Below are 21506 nucleotides of genomic sequence, written 5' to 3'. Positions count from 1 at the left end.
CCAGCTTTGCGAGACAGCTCTCTCTTAAATCCTGACAACTAAGGAGACTGGGGAGACCAAGGAATAATAATGCTATTGCTGCCCCTTGCCCATTCTGCCGAGGTAAAAAGGTCCACTAGCAGCCTCCGAAGTGGATTACCAGGGAGTATGGGTACCCACAGAGCAGGTGTCACCCCAAAATGCAATTTCTGCCTGGTAAACCATGCTGTCCGATGTACATTTCTCATCTGGTTTACAGTGCACACTGCAATAAGAAATTTCTGTTACCAAAAGGAAGGTGATTATCTTTCTGCTTTGGAAATTGCTGAACCTATGATGGCTATTACTTATAAATTCCTCATCAGATGATGTTTTCAGCTAACCAGAATAAATCTATTAGCCATAGTTTCAAGACCTCAGTACCTCACTGCATTGCAGCCAATGGAGGCTGTACTCTTACTCTTCCTGGTACACACTGCCCAAACTAATACAGACCAGAATAAGGGCTTTCCATTATTCGCAGCTGACATCTGCCATAATAATTTATCTGTCTCTTTTACAAATGGGGGATATCTTTGTGTTTCTCATATTGTCTTCAGAGGGGACAGGGTATTTGTTCCTTTGCAATTACTATTTTGAATTAGGGCCATTTTCAATTCTTTTATGAACATTATTCTCAGAGAACCACTTGCTCCCTGTGGTACTCTTTCAGTACAGGCCTTCAGGCTGACTTCTCTGACAGTGTATATCCACCCTGAACTTACTGGAAACCATGATAGGCTGAAAAAATGTATTCACTTGATTCAGCTTTCCATCCATACATGTGCAAAACTAACATCAATTAGGACTTTCTTCCCTCCTAAAACCAAATGTAGGATGCAGCAACAGTCATCAGTCATACACACAATAAGAGAATAGTAGATGGATTAGGATTATGCTAAAAGACTTTTTGAAGAGACTTTAGAGGAACATGCTGTATGATTCCATTCTGAATTTCTATATAGAATCCCTCATAACCTGAAGGTACTTCCAGAGATCGCTCAAGACCTGAAGCAAGATAAAAATATAGCAACTGTGACTTCCGCACAGCTTCACAGAAATATATTTACAGGATAACATCCATGAATTTTATTTAAACAAACTTCTGGACAGTTATTTGGTGCATGAATGAAAAACATTGAAGGCAGTGGCACCAATGCAAAACTAGAGAAGGGCATGTGTCAGCAAAGTGGATTACAGCAAGGCTGGTGAATAAAGCTACTAACTACCCTCCTTCAAGAGTTTGATGCTGCTGCAGGTATACCTTGCCTAGTGGTACTTCCACCTGCCATATGCTTCTGTTTCAACAATACATATGAAGGGCCAACACCACAACAATTTCCTAATTATTTTAATTTGCCTCACTTTTTAGAGAAGGTTTCCTAATTGAACACTAAGCATCAAAAATGATTCATCACTAAAGCTTCACTGAGCCTTTGAGTTTAAAGTACAGCTGTTAAAACAGACTCCAGGGAGGCAGGATCGATGTCTTGTTTTTTTTTTAAACTGGATAACTTCACTGGATTGGGTGATTTCTCCAAACCCCAACACTGAACACCCATCAGCATAGCTCTCCAAAGCAAAAATATTCCCAACAGAAAAACTGACCTAAACCCCTGCCTTTTACTATGGAAGCAGAAAATCTTTTCACAAAAGTGAAAAACTTCAAGAGGACATTCTCTGTTGTCAGTAGTTGACAACTTAGGTTTTACCCACGGATTGCAAACACAATGAAGCAACCAGCACAGGAGAGCCAGGACCTCAGCGTGACAAAGAAGAACCACAATGTCTCTAAACACTGTGAAGTTTCAGTAATTTCCATCCGTTCACTGAAAACTATCTTTGATGTGTTCTCACTGCCAGTCAGTTGCTTCAGATGTTGATTGCTCATTACATTGATTTCTCCACTGTTTTCAGTTCACTGAAGGTTTTATCATGAACTTCTCTGAAACAAATCAGTATAAAATACCTTTAGTCAAATGAGGTTCTGGGTGGAGCTTAATTCTATTTCATCCACAGTGGTGCCTGCTCTCTCTCTGCTTGTTAGGCACATTTCTTGTAGGTTTTCATGCAAGATCTTCTATTACCCTAAGGACATGTTAGATTCTACCACAAATTTCATCACAAACCTCAGGTGTAGACAGTGTAACAGGCAAAGATGGATAGCCCAAGATCTCTCCATCCATTTAAATCTGTACATCTATCAATTATGAGCACCAAATGTTAATTAGCCATTAGGTAAACATTAGTAGTCACATGCATTATTTTTTAAATTATGTGGAAAATACAAACTATACACCTATAAAAATTACAAGGCAAAGGAATTCTGTAAATTTTTCAAAATTTTTAAGGTAGGAAGATGCAAAAGGCTTTCAAAGAGGTGGTTCTCAGATAACTTTGAAGATGTAATATCTCCTAAGTCTCAGTCATTTGAGATTCCCTACCACAAATACAAAGATGTCATCATAGATCTGGAAGATTCTGATTTGTACCATGAACTTAATAATTTTGTATTTAGAGTGATATTTACTTATGTATACATTCTGACTTCTTTTACAGCAAAAGCTTAAATTATTTACCATCCAAATCCTCCCACTGAATTAGCATTACACATGAACTAAGTTCAAATTAACATCGAAATTACACGAGGCTTAAAAACATCCAGACTGAGATGATAAAGTTCCCCGTTACTACCTATCCACAGCTTGAAAAGTACCTACTGCTTTCTGCTATAGAAGAATGAGCCACTCATTAATTTACAGTTCCCCTTCTCAATTTACCTACAAAGACTTCTAAATATATTTGTACGGTCTTTTGTTCATCAAGGCACCTCACGGGAAACTTTTAACATTTCCTTGACTTCAAGCCATAATGTTGGGCAAGGTGAGTAGAGTCCTTTCTCAACATGCCACCCATTTGTCACACCTGGACACCCCTCAGCTTTTGTGCCACAGCCTCCCCTATGTTGTGCCAACGGAAGGTGCTACTGTCCCCACTGCAAAACCAAAGGAACAATAAATTCTCTTCAGGCAAAATTAGCTGGGTTAGTGCAAATCACCCATTTAAATTGGTTAAGCTTTTCTGGTTGACTGCTCCACAGCCAGTGTGGGAGTTCTGCTGGGCTCTAGTGAGGCCATAATTACCACCAAAGGGGCAATAGCAACCTGCTTGGGGGAGATGAAGGTTTCCAGTGGCATGGATTTTAGCCAAGCCAGCATCTGTCTACAACCTCCAGCATGTGATTTTTAATCAAAGTAGTAATACTAGCACAGGCAGTTGCAAGAGGGCATTTACAGTGACAGAAGTGCTTACATCTGCTCTCCACGCACCACGGATAGATGTTCTCTCTGAACAACTTGGCCAGTTAAAGACATTCAGCCCCTGGGTATTCTACCACCTTTCTGAAAGAGGTTACTGACCTTAGAGTTCTGCTGCTCTTTCATCTCCTTCATGCAAAACATTTTCCAGGTAGCTTAAATCACTTTTAATAGCCTTTTAAACTTAAGTAACTTTGCCTAAAGCAAATGAGAGCATTTACAGGATCCATTTGCTGGCAAAGTTGAAGGGAGAAAATGACTTCCGGCAAAGTACCGGACAGTACTTGGAAAAGAGGGAGAAAGGTTGAAAGCACAGGTGTGCAAATAAAGCCTCCAGCAAGCACAGCTGGATTCAGAAGATGACAGCTGCTTATAACCTCTTCTTGTACTTTTGTATAACTGTATTCGAAGACAGATGTGTGAAAGCAAAGTGCTAGAGCTTATAAACTCAGGGGGTGGAAGGGAACTGCCCCTGGTGCAGCAGCTATCACAACAAGGTCTTACTTTGGCCATCACCTTTTTTGCTGTACTTCAATACACACCAGGAAGTCTAATAAATTATATCTGATTTAAAGAACTCGAATTCAGAGTTAGCGAATTCTCTATTTCACTCTTGACAAACACAGAGTGAATGTGCTTAAAATGTGAAGGCTAACCAGTGAACAGCATTTAACTTGCAACTCAAAACACATATAAAACCCCATCTAAGTCTTCAATTTCATCAGTATAATTTTGGAAGTGATCGCTAACTCATTCAAAGAAGTCTTCGCATCCCATTTCTGAAGTGTTAGCTCATGCTATAGAGCAGCAATGGTATTTTGCAGCTGAACAGTGCTATTCTTTAAAATCTCTGGATGTATTGTTACTATTCTTGAAATAATAAAACTCTGGTCAATAGTTAAGTAGGTAAGAAGCATCTCAACTTGATTTCTTCTCTCAGGAACATAAAAATCTGGCCTACATTGTACAAACATCTGTTAGCAACTCTGGAATCAGAGCTCATTTTCTGACTGCCAGGCACTGGCTTTACAAACTACAGTCATTTGCTGTGCTGCAGGACCAACATCCAGCATGCCTTCTTATTATCAGTAAAGCAAGGTTTATGGGTAGAGGCAGTATCTTTCACTGCCCCAGTAATACAGCTGGGATGGGGAAGAGGGGAGGAGAGCAAAAAATTGAGCTGACAAGATTCCAGGTATGCTTCTGAGATCACCTGGTTTGCTTTTAAGTATACTCTGAAAATTTCTGGTTCCCACTGAGCAGAAAAGGTAGTGTTAGTAATGGGAAGGAGTTTGTCTCCAATGGGAAAGAAAGGGGTGAAACAAGGGGAAAAAACTCCGAGATTATAGCATTCCATGAAATCAATAGCTCTATTCAGTCTATGGTTTTATTGTCCCAGGCTCAATGCTTTGGAAAGCATTCCGTAGCTCTTCCTGGAGGATTAAGACTGAGAGGGTCAGAGACTGTGTGGGTACTTTGAGAAATGTTAACCCACTGGTGTTTCCATCCTTCATCAGCTGTCAGGGCTGCTTAGTCACCCCTGGGTGTCCCAAGGGGTTCAGAGCACTGCCAAAAGGCACCGAATTCCAGAAGAAAGCCAGGAATTTGATGATCCTGTTACAAGGGATATGCACTAGACCCACATGGAGCTGTGCTAGCACATACCAATTACCTTGTATTTCAGACGGTAAATTATTAACTTGTATGCCTAAATGCAGAGCACCTGTTCTTGGCTTGCGCTTAGCCTCAAAATTTCCTGCTTCCATTGCAGGCCTGGAAGAGCAGTCCCAATGCCCAAAAGTTTGTTCCCCCTTTCCCAGCTACAGTAATAGAGCCAGTAGAAGATGTACTGGCTCCAGACAAAAACTTCATTCAATTATCTCTTCAGATCACCTCACCAGCGCAGTACTACCCATACTGCTAGCAAGAGAATCAATTTCCATGTATATGTAAAGGGTTGGCTTCTGGCACAGGTTTATATAATTGTACATAATGTGAAGTTCAGTCACAACATCAAAAGGAAAATTATTTTTCCTTTCATGAGATCTGGGATTTTACTGTTTGTTCACTAATTTTTTTCTGGAAACAGCCTTGATCATGAACACACAGTATATACAATCCTATGTTTTTTAACAAAAACCCACAAAACAAATCAGGAAAGGAAATGAACCATAAAGGGGGGGGGGGGGCAGCAGGATAGTATCTAACATTTCTGCAAACAATCCATTTGCCACTTTCATGGTCTTGAGTTAATTAATATTCTATAAAGGTCTTCCAAAAGCTGAATACCTCTCAAGTTCTGAATTCATGGGGCTGACCTTAGACTTTCTCAGAATGATTTTTAATGCAGTCTGTTATCAGCAAAACCCGTTTAAACACATGCCCCATCTGCCAGTACCCCATTTGCAAAAGAGCTTCTTATACTTGCAGACAGTAAAGCTTCTGCCTGCTTCCCTCTCTCTTCTAAATACCAGCTGTATGGTAATGAGCACAAACAACTGAAAAATACTGCACAGTAACAAAGCTGGTACGAAGCGGGCAGAACAACGCATCCACTCAATGAAGCAGTTGTAGCATGAATTTAGCAGATTAGCTATTGAACAGGGGTGGGGGGAGGCTTGGAAAAAATGTAAAGGGTCTGCACAGATAGCAAGAAAATGAAAAGAGACCAAAGGGGCACGGGCTACCAAAGAAAAGACCAAATTCTAAAGTACTTTTGTTGAAACTGCATGAACCAATTCTTCAAATTTTCTAAGGCTTACTCCCCCTGTACTAATGATATGCCAAATGCTATTCTGATCAATTGCAAGTTCAGTTAGGTTTTAAAGGAGGCAACTTGTTAATGAAAGTTTTCTATTCATTAACAAATCTCTTTATCGGCTGGGGTCAGGGGAAGTCCTTAAGAACAGGAACACGCTCTCCTACTTCAGTCTCTGGTACTTTCAGCATGTGTGACCAACAAGCACCATATTATCTATTAACTTTTTGCATAATAGCCTTCTCAGTCTATCCATTTTTATAAAGACATTTTTTAAAATGCTGACAACATTCACGCTACCCTCCAGACACTAACAAGCTTTTTAAACAGTAAGCATAAAAGACACTTGCTTTTAAGAAAATTTGTGCACAACTGCATTCAGCTGACATGCATACAAGGCATGTAGTTGAGTATTTGTTTATGCAAGTAGCTAATTAGATATACACTATTTGCATAAAGTCTAAAAATAGCACATGCACTTTTGCACTTGAAATTACACGCATCTGTCTAATGGCAGATGCGAAAGATGCATGCAGTTTGGACACATAAAACTGATGTGAAAACACAGGACTTTTTTTCTTGTTCACAATTTCCCAATGGCTTCTAGAGTATTACTGTTGCTTCTGAAGAATTGGAGCCTAACACTTTTGAAGAAAAATGTGGGAAAAGATGGTGTATTGACACTGCCCAAACTTGATACATAGGGTTTGGGGGTTTTTAATTCTTAATTTTAAAGCCTTACTGTTACAATCCCTCAGCATTCTAAGATTTGTCTTTGTGACAAGTAAGGTTAGTAAGATGTTTTTCAAAAATTCACCTACTAAGACATACTGCAATAAAAACACTGTTTTTTCTAAAAGTAGTGAAGAGTGAAACCTCCTGTCTGTGGCGAAAAAATTTATTTATATCTAAGGTCATCATAATGCAGCTCCTAAGAAATCAAACAACCTTTTAACCTTTATATATCCTACTTAGAGAGTTAAACAGAACACACATTAAAAATCATCTGTGTTGCTGGCTTCTTTTCTCTGGCGATCATAGAATACAAAAAACCAAAAAAGAGAAAGCTATTTTCTCAAGGAATGAAAGAGCTTGTCATGCAGCTATACAGTGGCATTCACAAACGATATTTTTATTGCTCATGTCTATCATAACCATGTAATAAACAGAAGACAAAAAATCACTTTTGAAGTTCACTGGAAGTCTCCACCTAATTTCAAATTTTAATGTAAGTAAAATCTATTGAATTTAAGTTAGAGAACATGTACTTTGATCTTTCCTGGAGAATTCTAGCACACATTATAAATATTTTTCATATTTTAAGTACCTTAAGAAATTAATAAAGAGTTTATCAAAAGACAAAACAGGTAACAGACCTATTCAACATACTGTGATGCATAAAATATTAGCTAATAATTAAGTAATCATAAACTACTTACTGTTTAAGAAAGTGTTACTATTCAGTCTACATACTTATTACTAGTCATTAAAATTATCAGTGGTTCCCATAATTTTCTGTACTTAAAACTTACCACAATTATCACTTAGTTCTTATTTTTATTCTGTTCTCTGAATTATTTAATATGCATCAGGATGAACACTGTTTGCTTAAAAACACTAAGTAACTTAAAGTGGTTTATTATGAGAGGAGGTATAACACTTGAATCGATGGAAAAATTATCTGCCAAAATTACTTTGATTCATTCCATGAACATTTATTTCTTCAGCTCATCAGCACTCCAGGAGGAAGGAATATGATACTACAGAAGTGCTCTATCTAGATGCTATTTGCTATGCTACTAACCCAATATGCCTTGTAATCTTCAAAGGAGCCTGAGGTGCTCAGTATCTTTATTTAGCTTTTCAGACTATGGTCCTGGGTTGCTAAAGCAGCATCAATGAACAAGGAAAGGTCCACTTATTCTGGAAGATTTAAACTTGAGCAGTGCAAGATTTTTTGCATGTTCCATATGAAATCCTCTAAAATTCAGTATTTTATGACTTAGAAATAAAAATAAACATTTATATAAACAAAACCAAAGTTGCCTGTGAAAAAACCCACAATGCAACATAAAATATTCAAAAATAAGCAAGAAAGAGCTTGTCATTGAGACTGGCAGAGCTACACTCATTCATTTCTAAAGCTTTAACCTCAAAGTATTCATTATTTTAGCATTTGGACAGAACACTAACTACAGCAACTAGAACACTGTCATAAGAAAGAGAGGAGTGAATGTTGGCTCTGTTGAGAAACCTGTGACATAAGAAATAATCGCAGAAAGGTTTGAGTTGGACAGAACCTGAAAGATCATCTAGCTCCAACCCATCCTGCCATAGGCATGGATGCCATCCATTACATAAGATTGCTCAAAGCCCTGTCCAGCCTGGCCTTGAACACTTCCTGGGATAGGGCATTCACAACTCCTCTGGGCAACTTAATCTGGTGTCCCACCACCGTCACAGTGAAGAATTGAATTTCTTCTTTGTATCTTTCCTTCCTGATATCTGAGGTTTATATCTATACTCATTATTTCAGAGCATACATCCCAAGATGATGACCCTTCTGTTTGCAATGGTGGCTTCAAGAGATATTGACAGAATGCCTCCTTTGGATACTAACTTATTCTACTTGAGAAAAATATATTAGGCATCTCCAGTAGTAAGTTTTGCAGGGTCTCATATAAGAATTCAATAGTAATTCATACAGAATGGTTGCCATTAACAGGGAGAAAGTACTTCAAATGTACTTTAATACTCAAAGTGAAAAAAACCAACCAACTAAAAAAGGATTGCTTTGTCGATACCGTTTTGTACTTCAAGCCTGGTTGTACTTTGCCAGCACTTGTCCATAATCTTCACGTGCTTTTAGCACATGAAAACCTTTAAACACTAACAATCTTGAAAAAGTACTGAATAATATTTATATTCATGAGTATAAACAGTATCAAGGAGAAAACAGTGGGTAATTTTAAACAAGAATGACCTTAACTGTACTGACATTTCTAGAATATTTCTTTAACTTAGAAGAATTGTCATACTTTCTTACAAGTAATGCACATATATACAACAGATAAAATAATTACATTTTAAACCCTGATCTTCCACAACAGATTGAAAAGATGAAAACAGAGGAAGATTTATCAACAGCACTACACTGCCCCTTCATGTCCACTACAGAAACAACACCACAAGCTGCATGATGTAAGAAAAAAAAATAAAATCACTGAAAATTAACATGGTAATTATGTTAAACTGCAGATTTCTTAAATTCTTCTGCTGGACAGCCCCTTGCTCCCCCAATAAAACACACATATAATGGAAGAGAATCAGAATAAAATCAAACTTACTTTAGCGTGAAAACCATTTTTTTTTTTACCTTGATATGCATAGTTAAGACTTTTCTTTTTAAAAAAAAGATATACATTTTCCACCTTGATTACACAGCATATTAGAATTTATGAACAAAACCAATCCAGATAGCATTTCTCTGGAAAGAAAAAAAACTAAAATAGATATACTTAACCATAATATGAAGTTTTAAGAACAGAACAATAAAGCTATGATCAGAATCAACTCTTAATGGCATGAGAAATCAGTTATAAGTATTTAAGCTATTTCATATATCTTATAAATTCCCTCAACTTTTTAAATAATAGTTTTTCCCCTCTGTTTCTTTTAATATTCACTTGATATTTTGCTTGTCATTTAATGCTGAATGTGTTGTTCTCATATATGTATGGTTTTTATTTCTGGTAGCATCACGTAGAATGTCAGTCAGAAACTTTTGATTGAATAAAAAAAGGCACAGCTCTCAGTGTAACATTAGCACATGCATCAGGCAGACAAGTCCACTGTATATATGTCAGGAATAATGTTTTCCAAAGAGTAATCCAGTAGTTTCTTGATTTATCACTGCTTTGTGGACTTAACGTTCTCATAAAGATTATACTTTGAGAACTTAAAAATAATCAGTATATATTTAGACCTTGTGGCCAAGATATGAATGTAGAGTCATGGATCATTTCTAAAAGTCTTGGTAAGATGATTAGATATTTTCTGGGAAAAGATAACTAGAAAATTGCACAGAGAATGAGACAGCAGCTCATCTTCATTTGGTTTGCAAGCAGATACCTAATAACTATAAAACCACTATTTCACAAGTACATGGCACATCCACACAACTTGAAACCTTTACTGTGGTGAAAGTGGGGAAGATGAACTTTATTCATAAATAATTCAATTTTCTAAAACATAAACTGCATAAACTCTCATTCCATGCCCACCCTCCCCCCTTTCTTCCTCTCTCTTCATTACTAATGAAATGATATCAGCTTTGGATAACCTTCTTGCTGGTTTAATCTCTGACTCATTCCAAAAGTATGAACTGAAATCAAAAACAAAAGCAAGAAATGTATTATAATTTATTTTCTTGTGTAAATATATATTATCTACTTCTTCAGGGCAGCAGAACTATTCACTTTCAAACCGAATACTCATCTTGAGAAATCAAGGTCCACTAGTCTAATCTTCATACTCTTCTTGAACCACATAAAAGACAAGAAGATTCTGTGATTCTATTCTGAATTAAGGAATAATGGAAGGTATTACTTTTCTGTATGTTCTACAGACATAGGGCAAGACAAAAGTGTAAGAAGTATTTTTTATTTCAATAGTTGTAGCTTGCTCACACTTGAAAACATTAATCAAAAAATAATAGGAGCAATATAAATAATCTTATGACATTAATAAACAAATTTCTTAGGTGGTGTGTAGGACTGTATGTTATAGTTCACATTTCCATCCAGATCTGCTAGAGTAAGTGTTCTGGTTTCAGCTGGGATAGAGTTCATTTTCTTCCTAGTAGCTGGCCAGTGCTGTGTTTTGGATTTACTATCAGAATAGTGTGGATAAACACACTGATGATTTAGTTGTTGCTCAGTAGTGCTTACTCTCTAAGTCAAGGACTTTTCAGTTTCCCATGCTCTACCAGTGAGAAGGTGGACAAGCTGGGGAGGGAGCACACCCAGGACAGCTGACCTGAACTGGCCAAAGGCATGTTCCCTACCACAGAGAGTCATGCCAGTATATAAACTGGAAAGAGTTGGCTGGGAGCTGCTGATCACTGCTGGGGAATGGGCTGGGCATCAGTCAGTGGGTGGTGAGACACTGTACTGTGCATCACTTGTCTTTCCTGGCTTTTATGTCTTTTTGTTGTCTTCCTTTTTATTACTATTATATTTTATTTCATTTTAATTACTAAATTGCTCTTACCTCAACCCACAGGTTTTACTTTTCTTTTTTTTTCTTGTTCTCCTGTGTGGTACTTAGTCACTGGCTGGGGTTAAACCACAGATCTTTTGCTGTTCTAGGATAAGGTACATTACTTGTTCACATGAATTAAAAATAATCACATATTTCATACTATTTGTTAAGATAAACTACCTAACACATTTTCCTCTCCAGCAATTCATGGATGACTTTTCTGCAAAAAATCCATAAAATATAGAAATAAATGACAGAAATTAGGTTCTAGTTCTTTTCTGTTCAGATTTTAGTATTAGAAAAGGGAGAAATTCAGTTTTTTTCCCTAAGCAACTGGTCTTTGTAGAAAAAAATTACTACAGCAACTTGGGGATTTCCCCAGCATTTTAGACACGCTATAGTTCACAAGAAAATCACAAAGGTCTCTCTGGGTCAGGTATAAAATCCCGTCTAGCTTAGCTGAGTTGTATTTTCTCATGGACTAAACCCCTGTCTACCAGGCTATTCAAATTGCACACAAGTACAACCTTTTCAAGGAAGAAGAGGAAAAATTAAGTTGGCTTATGAACAGTTATGAAAAAGGGTGCCAAATATTTCTCTGAATTATGTGTTCTGGAAATTTATGCATTGAGAGACTTCCAACTTCAGTGCAACTCACATGCTCCACAATAATGGTAAAAAGGATGCTTAAAGACGACTTCCTGTTTTTTCAACTTAGAGCATCCCCCACCAGATTTACTACATTATATTACTGTGGCTTCATGTGTTTACACATACACTATGCATTTAAGAATGCAACTTCACAAGGACTTCTTACACAGCTTCTTAACCAAGGTCAGGGTAAGGCATCCCCTCAATAAAAAGTGTTCCAATGAAATTTCTAATAAAATAATACTATAAATAATGGCATGTTAGGTATAGCAAAAAAACGCCCAACATTTTCCCACAACCATAATCTCCAAAGGATTCTCTACTAACAGCAGGAAAAAAAAATTCAAGCTTTCTCTTCTGACTACCTGCAAGTAGAAACAAGGGGACTTAAAAGACAAGATAGTTGTTTCATAATAAATCTTGAAAAATAGTTATTGCAGTTAATGACAATATCTGGGCCATTATGTATATTTTATTTTCTCCTCTGCCTAATCATGCAATTTTTTTACACAAAAATGTCAATCATCATACTGTCTTTTCCTTAAAACAGATTCTGAGCTATGAAGTAAAGCTGGAACTCAAAGGAACCACCATAACCTCTTCAGGGGTTTCTCCTCTGTAGAAGAGGTTGTAACAAACAACTTCAGTATCGGGTTAATTGAAAGGTTTTTGATTAAGAACGGGGGTTGTATTTCTATCCCACTGATGGCACCTAGAGGTCAGATCTCTGTAACTGCAAATAACCCATCTATGACTCTGCAAGCAAGGCACAAAACAAGACTAAAAAAAGTGTTGTCTGTCCAACACTTGGTGTCAGGGTCTTCTTTTAAGAATGAATGGATTCTCAAACAGTAATGATATATTCTTTCTCAGAATATATTCTTGTTTGAGAGACTTCACTGTATAATCTACAGTGTCACTGTTAAAAATGATGTAAAGTTCTTGTGAACTGGGAATGCCACCCTGGGAGTACTAAAAAATACTTCAATACCTTCTACCACTACAAAGGTATTCTATTTTGCTGACATGTGTATACAGAAATAGCCACATTTTAGCAGTACAGCTCTGGTTGCTTGGTACTATAGCAACTCATTTTCTGTTCTGCCTTTTGTGAGTCTCACTTTCTGTGCATCTCGTCATTGTAGCCAACAAAGCAATGCTGTAACTATGACACAAGCCTGGGACTAGTGTGGCACTGCCTTGCTTTCTCCACCCTGTGGTAACTATAATGCTACTAAACAACCTCTGAAATTTGAAGCATCTACCAGAGAATCAGAAAATGCCATTTCCTTCAAGCAAGCATTGTAAAGAAACTAAATCACTGCATTAAGACCACAGAAGTGCAGCTCAGGTTGCATCTGTAGAAGCTGAATCTCTGAAATTTTTATTTAGAGTATCTATCAAATGCTCCTGAGCACTTCCAATTTTACTTTCAGGTGAGAATCCCGATTTTTGTATTTTTATGAAAATACACATGGCTGTAAATTGGAGCACAAACATTTTCATTAATAAATGAGACACATTTAAAGTATAAAACACATTTTACATTTTAAATGTAGTGGTGATTTCTTATCTGCTTTTGTCTTCATGCTAGTCTGAACATCCTAAGAGTCTTGTTCTTGAAACACTCTTATCTCAAAGACTTCCAATTTTTAACTTGCTGCAACCAGACATGTGGTCAGCATTCAACACAAGTATTTTTTCCATTTTAGTTTAACAGAAAGAAACCACTCCTGCATTTCCAAGTCAAGCAAGGAAAGACAGGGGTTCTTAACAGCAGCTGTTTCCAAGTTTGTAGACTATGACAGCAGCCATCCATAAGGTGAAAGGAAGGACATAAGGCAAGATTACCTTAGTTTTCAGATTGTTTATAAAGCTACTGCTCACAACTATACCTCGGTTTTTGGTCTCTCTTCTTGTGTATACAGAACAGATACTGCATACTGAAGATAAGCTGGGAGAATTTTTTATTTGATTAATATTTTCAAGACATGAGGGGCAAAGAACTGAAGAAGGAAAAGCAAGCTTCCTTACTTAGAAATACATTAGAAGACATATGCAAGGTTTTTCCCATTTACTATTTTTCTTACCAAAAATGAGCTCTTGTTTATACAGAAAAAAATCTGATTAAAGTTAAAACATAATATAAATGGAAAGAAAAATTTTAAAATAAGAATTTAATGTTTTGTTCTGCTGGATAATAGTAACAAATTCGACAATTTGTCTATTTGTGAAAACTCTTAATGAAGGGGCACCTCAAACAGGCCAGATAAAACCCTTGTGTTTGATATGGTTTTTTATATGTCTGTGATAGATACACATAATCAAGGGCAGAGCCTTACGAAGCAGCACTGCTGCTACTTATTGGCAAGAAGCTAGAAGGAAATCTTAAAACTCTCCCTGAAAGAAGAGCATCTGTATCTGTGTATGTATTCTGAGGACTGTTATTAAGTAGTATTAGATAACGAGATGCTATGACTCCCCAGTTCTGAATGGAAGAAGAAATTGCCTGCTAGCTATAATATTGTATGCTACAGAATGAAAATTATATATTGTATTTTAAAAATAGACCATGAAGTTCACAAGCACTGTCAAAGGAATTCAAAAGTTCAAAAGGTTTTTAGCATATTTATAAGTAGCAACTGACATTCTTTTAGAAATACAAAGATGGTTGCATATATTAGGTTTTTAATAGGGCAACAAGTCTTTGTGATCTATGTCATTACATGCTTTGGAATGTCACATCCAATATCTGGCACTTTGATTCTTCAATGACAACATACACTTTTATGTCCTCTCTACTGGAATGCTCTCCTAGTAAGCTAAAAAAAAAAAAAAAAAAAAAAGTAATATTTCAAGTTTTCAACAGTTTAGTCCCAAGACTCCAAATTCATTCTCTGTATGTTCACATACCATCAAAACATGAGCTATTTCTCGAAACTCTGTAAAGAAGTTAAAACTCCTAGTAAAGAGAGATCAAAAATAGACAAAGAAAAAAGAGTGCGCCCACATTGCCTCACAGCAAGGAATTTCTGGCATGAAAATGCACAAATAGGTGTCCTGAACTTCATGGTTCTGAAGGCTAAGCAAAAAAAAAGAACAACTCTAAGATGCAGGCAATCTGAAATTAAAATTGAAGTGGAAAATAGTTTAAATGACATTAAAAACTACTACTTACTATACTTCTTTATTTTTCAGTAATTGCCTTACGTTTCACCCCACTGAGGTTTACTTTGTGTCAACGTAAGTACCTTTGCAAAAAGGATTCTATTTACCTTCTTCAAATACATTCATATACAAATACTGTACCTTATGCATACAGTTGTTAAACTATGTTAAAAAAAAATTAGACATTTTGGTGTTTATCTCATGAAGATTACAGTTACCACTTCATAGAGAAGACAGTTCAATTTAAAGGTTTTTTGCTCACTAGCATTGTTCATGCTTAAGTAGTGCAAATTTGAATTACAAATCTTAAAATTGCCAAGAAAATACAAGGCCTTAGGGCCAATTATTAAATAACATGTCTCAATTTTTCTCTCAACATACATCCACAAAAGACAGAATATGCTGAGAGCAAATAAACACAGATGTTTCTTGAAAAATTAGTTTTATTAGACTTGCAGCACCTATTATGACTGGGTAACCACGTATAACCTCAGGGGGCATAAACTGTCTACAGAAGCCCAAAGAATAAGCTGAAAATTTTCAACAATCATGAAAATGGTCTATGTGTCCACTGCAAGGAGTTGCCAATGCTAGCTGTTTCTATAAATTAGATCCCCCAGTCAGAAAGGCACTCCAAATTTGTTGAGAGAGGTGCAAATTGTGGATTTTAATATTCCTATACTTCAGTGACTAGTGAGAATTTTTACTGTGGGATTCCCTCTGTATAAGAAAAAGAGAAAGAGAAAAATCAGGGCAGGAGGGTGTGAAGTTTCCACACCACTTCTCCTCACTGCCATATTTCAGGAATTAATTCCTGAGGATGTCATGGGTGTCTTGCAGCATTTACTTTCTCCGCACACCAGAAAGAACAGGTCACTTTTGATATAAGCTCTTCCTAAATCAAGAAAAGTAAGGCTGGACCTGGTAAACATGGCCATAAACAGACAAATATGCAGTATCTCTGGACATTTAAAACATTCGCTTGGTGCTCAAATTAAAATGGGCCAGTTCTTCAGAATAGGAAACAATTTCCTCTTCACCCACTCAGAAGTTTGGATGCCTTCCCAGAAATCTCAAGACTGGCACAGGGCTTAGTACTGTGCCTGCAAGACAGCTGCATCTGGATACAACCCTTCATGAGAATGCACAAGACAAACCAAGGAAGACAGGTTGAACAGATGTAATGAACTGAGGTGGTGCCAGCAAGTGATCCGTGTTAACCAGATGCTCCAAAGAAATTTCGCTCAGTAAGGCAGTGCAATATGGGGGGCCATTTGGAAAGCTACTTGAGTTACGCCAACAGATCTCATGGAAACCCCACGATCACTCACACAGCTTGAGACCAGCAGTTCAAGCTGCCTCCTCTTCTTCTGTGAGGAAACAGCAAACAACCCACTGAGTTTCTCCCCCATGATGACCAGCTCTTTTTGCGACAAGAAAACGGAAGCAAAGAAGAACTAAAGGAAATTTAGCAAACTAATCTGACAACTAAAGGGAATAATTCCAACAAAATTATAACAAACATCCTCTACCCACTGGGGGGGTATGGTGCGTGTCTTAAAAAAGTCAGAAACAAACCCCCCCAAAATGAACTACTTTTTGCAATTTTAAACTAATATTACATACTAATTAGGCACTGACCAAAATAGCTGCAATTATTCTAACCCGTTTTCTTCTGAAGAAGTACTGCTATGTAGTATGTCCTTAATAAATCTGGATATTAATTACAATTAGTGTCAATTTTACAGTGCCAAAGTGACCTCAACACACAATTATATTTCAAACATGAACAGAAAACTAATAATTTCTATCAGAAGAAATTTAATACCATTAGACAAATCTCATTCAGAAATAGCAGTGACAGCATAGATCCTGCCATAGGTTAAAGGAATGATATAGCCTCGTTTCTGTAATTCGTATGATTAGTTTTTTGCCATGTTCATTGTCTGTTAGATAATATTACCTATTTCTTGCATCAGTATGAATGGAAACTGCAAGTAAGTGTCAAGCATACATGTCTAATACATGAAATTAACACAAGCTTATTATTGTTTGAAACAAAAAAATTCCTCCTAAAAAAAAAAAAGGTAAAGCATCTATTCTGAATGCTATTCAAAAGAAGAGAATTGGTACCAGCTATGAGTTTATTATCTGCCTGGAGAGAATAAAGCGAGGGTAAGAACTAGAAATTGATTGACATGTAATAGTTTAATACTGAATTTATTATATTTAAACCTAAACATATGTATTTTAAAAATTAATTAATAAGAGCTGTAGTCATCGTAATTTTTTTTTTTTTAGTTTGATGGCTTATCTGGTGGTATTAGGAAATATTAAAATAGCCAGCTATGGATAATTTCTTATTTCACTAAAGGTAGTGTGTGGGCAGAAAGGAATTCCCAGAACTGTTTGCAAGATAAGTGGAGAGGGAAAGGACAGGAACATTGTGGGTGTAAAAAGGCAGGAAAGAAAAGACAGATGCTTTAGAAAAGCTGTGTGGACAGAATAGGCACTAGACAGTAAAGGACCTGTTCGACAGCTTTTTATCTAGACAGGATTTGGAGAAAGGGAGGCAAAAGAAGAGAAGACTGAGAGGCCATGGAGAAATTTATGGCAAGAACTCAGTCTGAAATTTCACTGACAATGAACCACAGGAGAAATGCAAGATGGAATGTAGCAGTGCTACAAATATGTTAAAATTGCAAGCATTCTTGCCAGCTGCTGCTGTTATCATGAGAAGTAATCTTGTGTTAGGGTTTATTAATAGCAACATGCCTTGGAAGAGACTGCCATTTGTACGTACAGACACTGTACCATGCAGATTGTCTTGGAGCAACAAAATCTTAACTGCTTAAATGTAGTAGTGAGTCTACCTAAACACAGGATAAGTAGGAAAAAATATGGCACTAAAAATACATAAAAAAACCCTTTGTAGCACTTCCTCTGCTGTTCTTTTTGGATTTTATAAAGCAAAACACTGTTGGGAGAGTATCCTTAGAATGCAAGCGGTATGGTATCACCTACAGGCTCCTGGCCTATAAGCCAAGGAACAGTCTTCTGTTTCTAGCAGCTAACAACACATCATGTTTCTATTCTCATTTCATCTTCTGTCTTTCATCTCTACTAGCAGTAAGCACTCTGTCCAGGGACAACTTTCCATACCGTATTTAGGACTTATCATATTATATATAATAATATATTATTAGAACATGAATAAGAATTTTTGTAAATAAAACTGCTTTTAAAACCTTTGTCTCTCTATATAAATGAGGGCATCTAAATCATGAGGAAAAATTCCACATGATACTATCTAAGATCAGTATGCTGCGACCTTCATTATACACTAGCTAGATTATAAGCTGAAAAATGCAATTTTAGAAACTCCACAGGAAGGTACACATATCTGTTCTTAAATTTGCACGTATTTACATATTACAGATTTCTAAAATAAATTTTTACCCACCTGCATCTTCTACATACAAGTTGCCTCCTTTTTTTGCAATTATCAAATAAAATTCTATCTACTATCTTGAATATGCAAAGCAATGTACCACATACAATTTTAGTAAACTATCCGAATCAGAGAGGAGAGAAAGAAGCATGGTTTACTAACTACAACACAAAACTTTTGCTATCTTCACCACATTATTATACTACTGCCTGTAAAACAAAAATATTTCCCTACCTCACAAAGAAGTTTAACACATCAGCATTTACCAAGTCTTATGAGTTCCTCTGATATGACATATAAGCTACGTTGGGTTAAGGAAGTACCACCAAACTCAGATAATTCATAAGGGAAGAACATATATAGTAGAAAAATATATTTAGACTTTTAATATAATTTATGTATTTTGATTTAGTCTTCTTCTCTTTGGTTGTCTTGCAATATATTAGAATATGATCTACAAAACAAATGAAAAACATCACATGCAAATCTTACCATGTTTCGTCTACTACTTCAAAATGTTAGAATAGTAGCAGTTATTCAAAAAATGATTTACTGTATTGCCTTCTTGCACAGGATCAACATTTTCATATGACATACATAACCAGCACTTCTCTTTCACAAGCACATATATTTCCAGTGTATTAAAAATGCAGTGCAGTTTGCAATTATCATCTGATTTTTTAAAAAAATCATTACCCTACCTCATAGACTGTATATTTTAGTGTTAAAATCATGTCCATTTGAGGAGCAAGTAACTAGAGATGTTTTTCTGAAATGTGATCAAACTGCACATGACCACACAAATGATCTGCAAACATCTTAAACCTCATACCAGGAAACCTTGCAATCAAACTGGTCACTCGAAACATTTTTTAAGGAACACAGCAAACCAAAAGTACAGGCTTCCTTGACTAAAAAGAAAAGGAAGAAAGGGAAAAGTCATGTCAACATTCCAGTGATGTTTTCTGGCCTTTTTAAACAACTGAGTAACAATATAAATACCCTGAACAGAATTTAGAAGATATTGCTCTGTGCCCCAGACACAAAACTATATTTTCATACAATATTATCATGAAACAAAGATAAATAAGTGTTCCAGAAAGGAGGCTCACTTTTAACAGAGGATGAATATCAAGTGAGAAGCTGTAGGAAGAAAACAGAATTAGCAGTCCAAAACTAGGTGAAGGGAGAGGGAAATTAGAGCAGACCAGGGACTCAGAGAGAGTTTGGAAGAAAAACTCGAGCTGAGCAGTACATCTAAGAATGAGATGGGAGTGGAGCTATTTAAATCAGCAAAGTCATCATTCCCTGACAGTGACAGTTCATCATATAAGGAATGACAATCAATTGGTTGTGATAAGTGGCATTGATCCAAGAGCAAGATGCTAAGGCTACTGCCCTGCTTATGGGTTATCTGGGTGTCATTCTAGTTCAGTTTGACTTCCACTCAAAATCTGGGGAACACCAGAACAAAGATCACCAGTTAAAGCTACTTCGCCCTCTTTGTGTTTCTGTACTAAGGATAGTAATGACACAGCAATGCAGTATTTTCCTCTCAAAGGAGTCTTTCCTCATACCTGAAAGAGATCTGTTCAGGAAATTAAAATGACTTCATTTGTTGTAGAAGGAAAAAAAGTGTTTACTTAGTGATACAAGAGACTGCAAAAAGAAAAAAGGGAGATTCACGGTTAAAGTAATTAGATTTCAAAGCAATACATTAAGTATTTAATTACACATTTCATGAGTTCCCCTCCGGCATGATCAATCAGCAAAGAGGCAGCTGGGTCAGTTTATGGCATCACTGTTGTCTCCCATTCCCTCGTTTCTTCTGCTGGATGCTATAACCTCCACAGTTTCAGACAACAAAACAGACAGACTTTAAGCAGGTGAAGACCTTTCACAAAATCAATCCAGCATGTTTAAATAGCTCAAAGTGCATGACAATAAAGGCTTCTAAAGACATCTAAACAACTGGGCACAAAGGAGCAAAATAGCCCAGGCAGCCTTCCTTCTGAAGCCTCCTGAAGGGAAGGGGCTGACTGCAGAATCGTCATAACATGCTTTTAGCATCTGCACTCGGGCATTGGTCTGTAAGAGACATCACTGCAAGAGGAATCGAAGTTCTAAATGCATCAAACCACAAAGAAAAACATTTTAGCTAGAGTTAAATATAAATGAGCTTCCGATTGCTGCTTTTATCTTTCCCAGAAATAGGTAGAACAATTTAAATAACAATGTTTCTCAAAGTGTCAGTACGGTTACAGAGGATCACTCAGTATTCAGAAAAGCCATCTTCGGGAGTGCTGACATGTCTGGCAGTAGAGGTTTGAGAAAAACCACCCAAAACCAAAACATAAAAACCCCAAACCAAACATAATAACAAAGACAAAACCCCAAGCAAGTTGTCAGACATTGTCCAATTATTTTTGACCCAGTACAGTAGGCTGGACTAGATATGCACTCTTTAACTTTCAATTTTTATTTTTTTCCAGGTGACACAGGGAACAGCTGTTTGAGCAGTAAACGGAGTGCTCCCTCCTACAAATGGCTATCTTAAGCCCAGAGCTCGTGTAACGCCCCGGAGAAGAGGAGGGGTAAAGATACTTCTGCCTGTATCTAATTCTACAGAGCCATAACACTGGCTATATCTGACTGTATCCACAGCTTAAAAGATGGATTTTGGTACGCCTTGGCAGACCTCTTGTAAGCACAGCCTGGGACACCACGGGGCACTTCAGCTGAGCCAGGCTGAACCACCCCACCTTGAGTTAACCAGAAAATTGAGGATCTGTCCACCTCTTTTTTCTGCTTCTGCGATTCCTATATTATTCCCTCTCAAGTACAGTAAAGAGTCAATTGGTTTGCAAGCAAAATAAAAGAG

General features: G+C 36.8%; 1 protein-coding gene across 1 annotated transcript in view; it reads right to left on the bottom strand.

The window, feature by feature from the left end:
- FBXW7 (F-box and WD repeat domain containing 7) overlaps window positions 1-21506 on the bottom strand; it is a 179399-nt gene that overhangs the window by 54346 nt on the left and 103547 nt on the right.

This window comes from Chiroxiphia lanceolata, chromosome 4 (genome assembly GCF_009829145.1).
Source record: "Chiroxiphia lanceolata isolate bChiLan1 chromosome 4, bChiLan1.pri, whole genome shotgun sequence".
Taxonomy (NCBI): Eukaryota; Metazoa; Chordata; class Aves; order Passeriformes; family Pipridae; genus Chiroxiphia; species Chiroxiphia lanceolata.
Note: the sequence above shows the minus strand (reverse complement) of the source record. Positions and strands in the feature narration are given on the sequence as shown.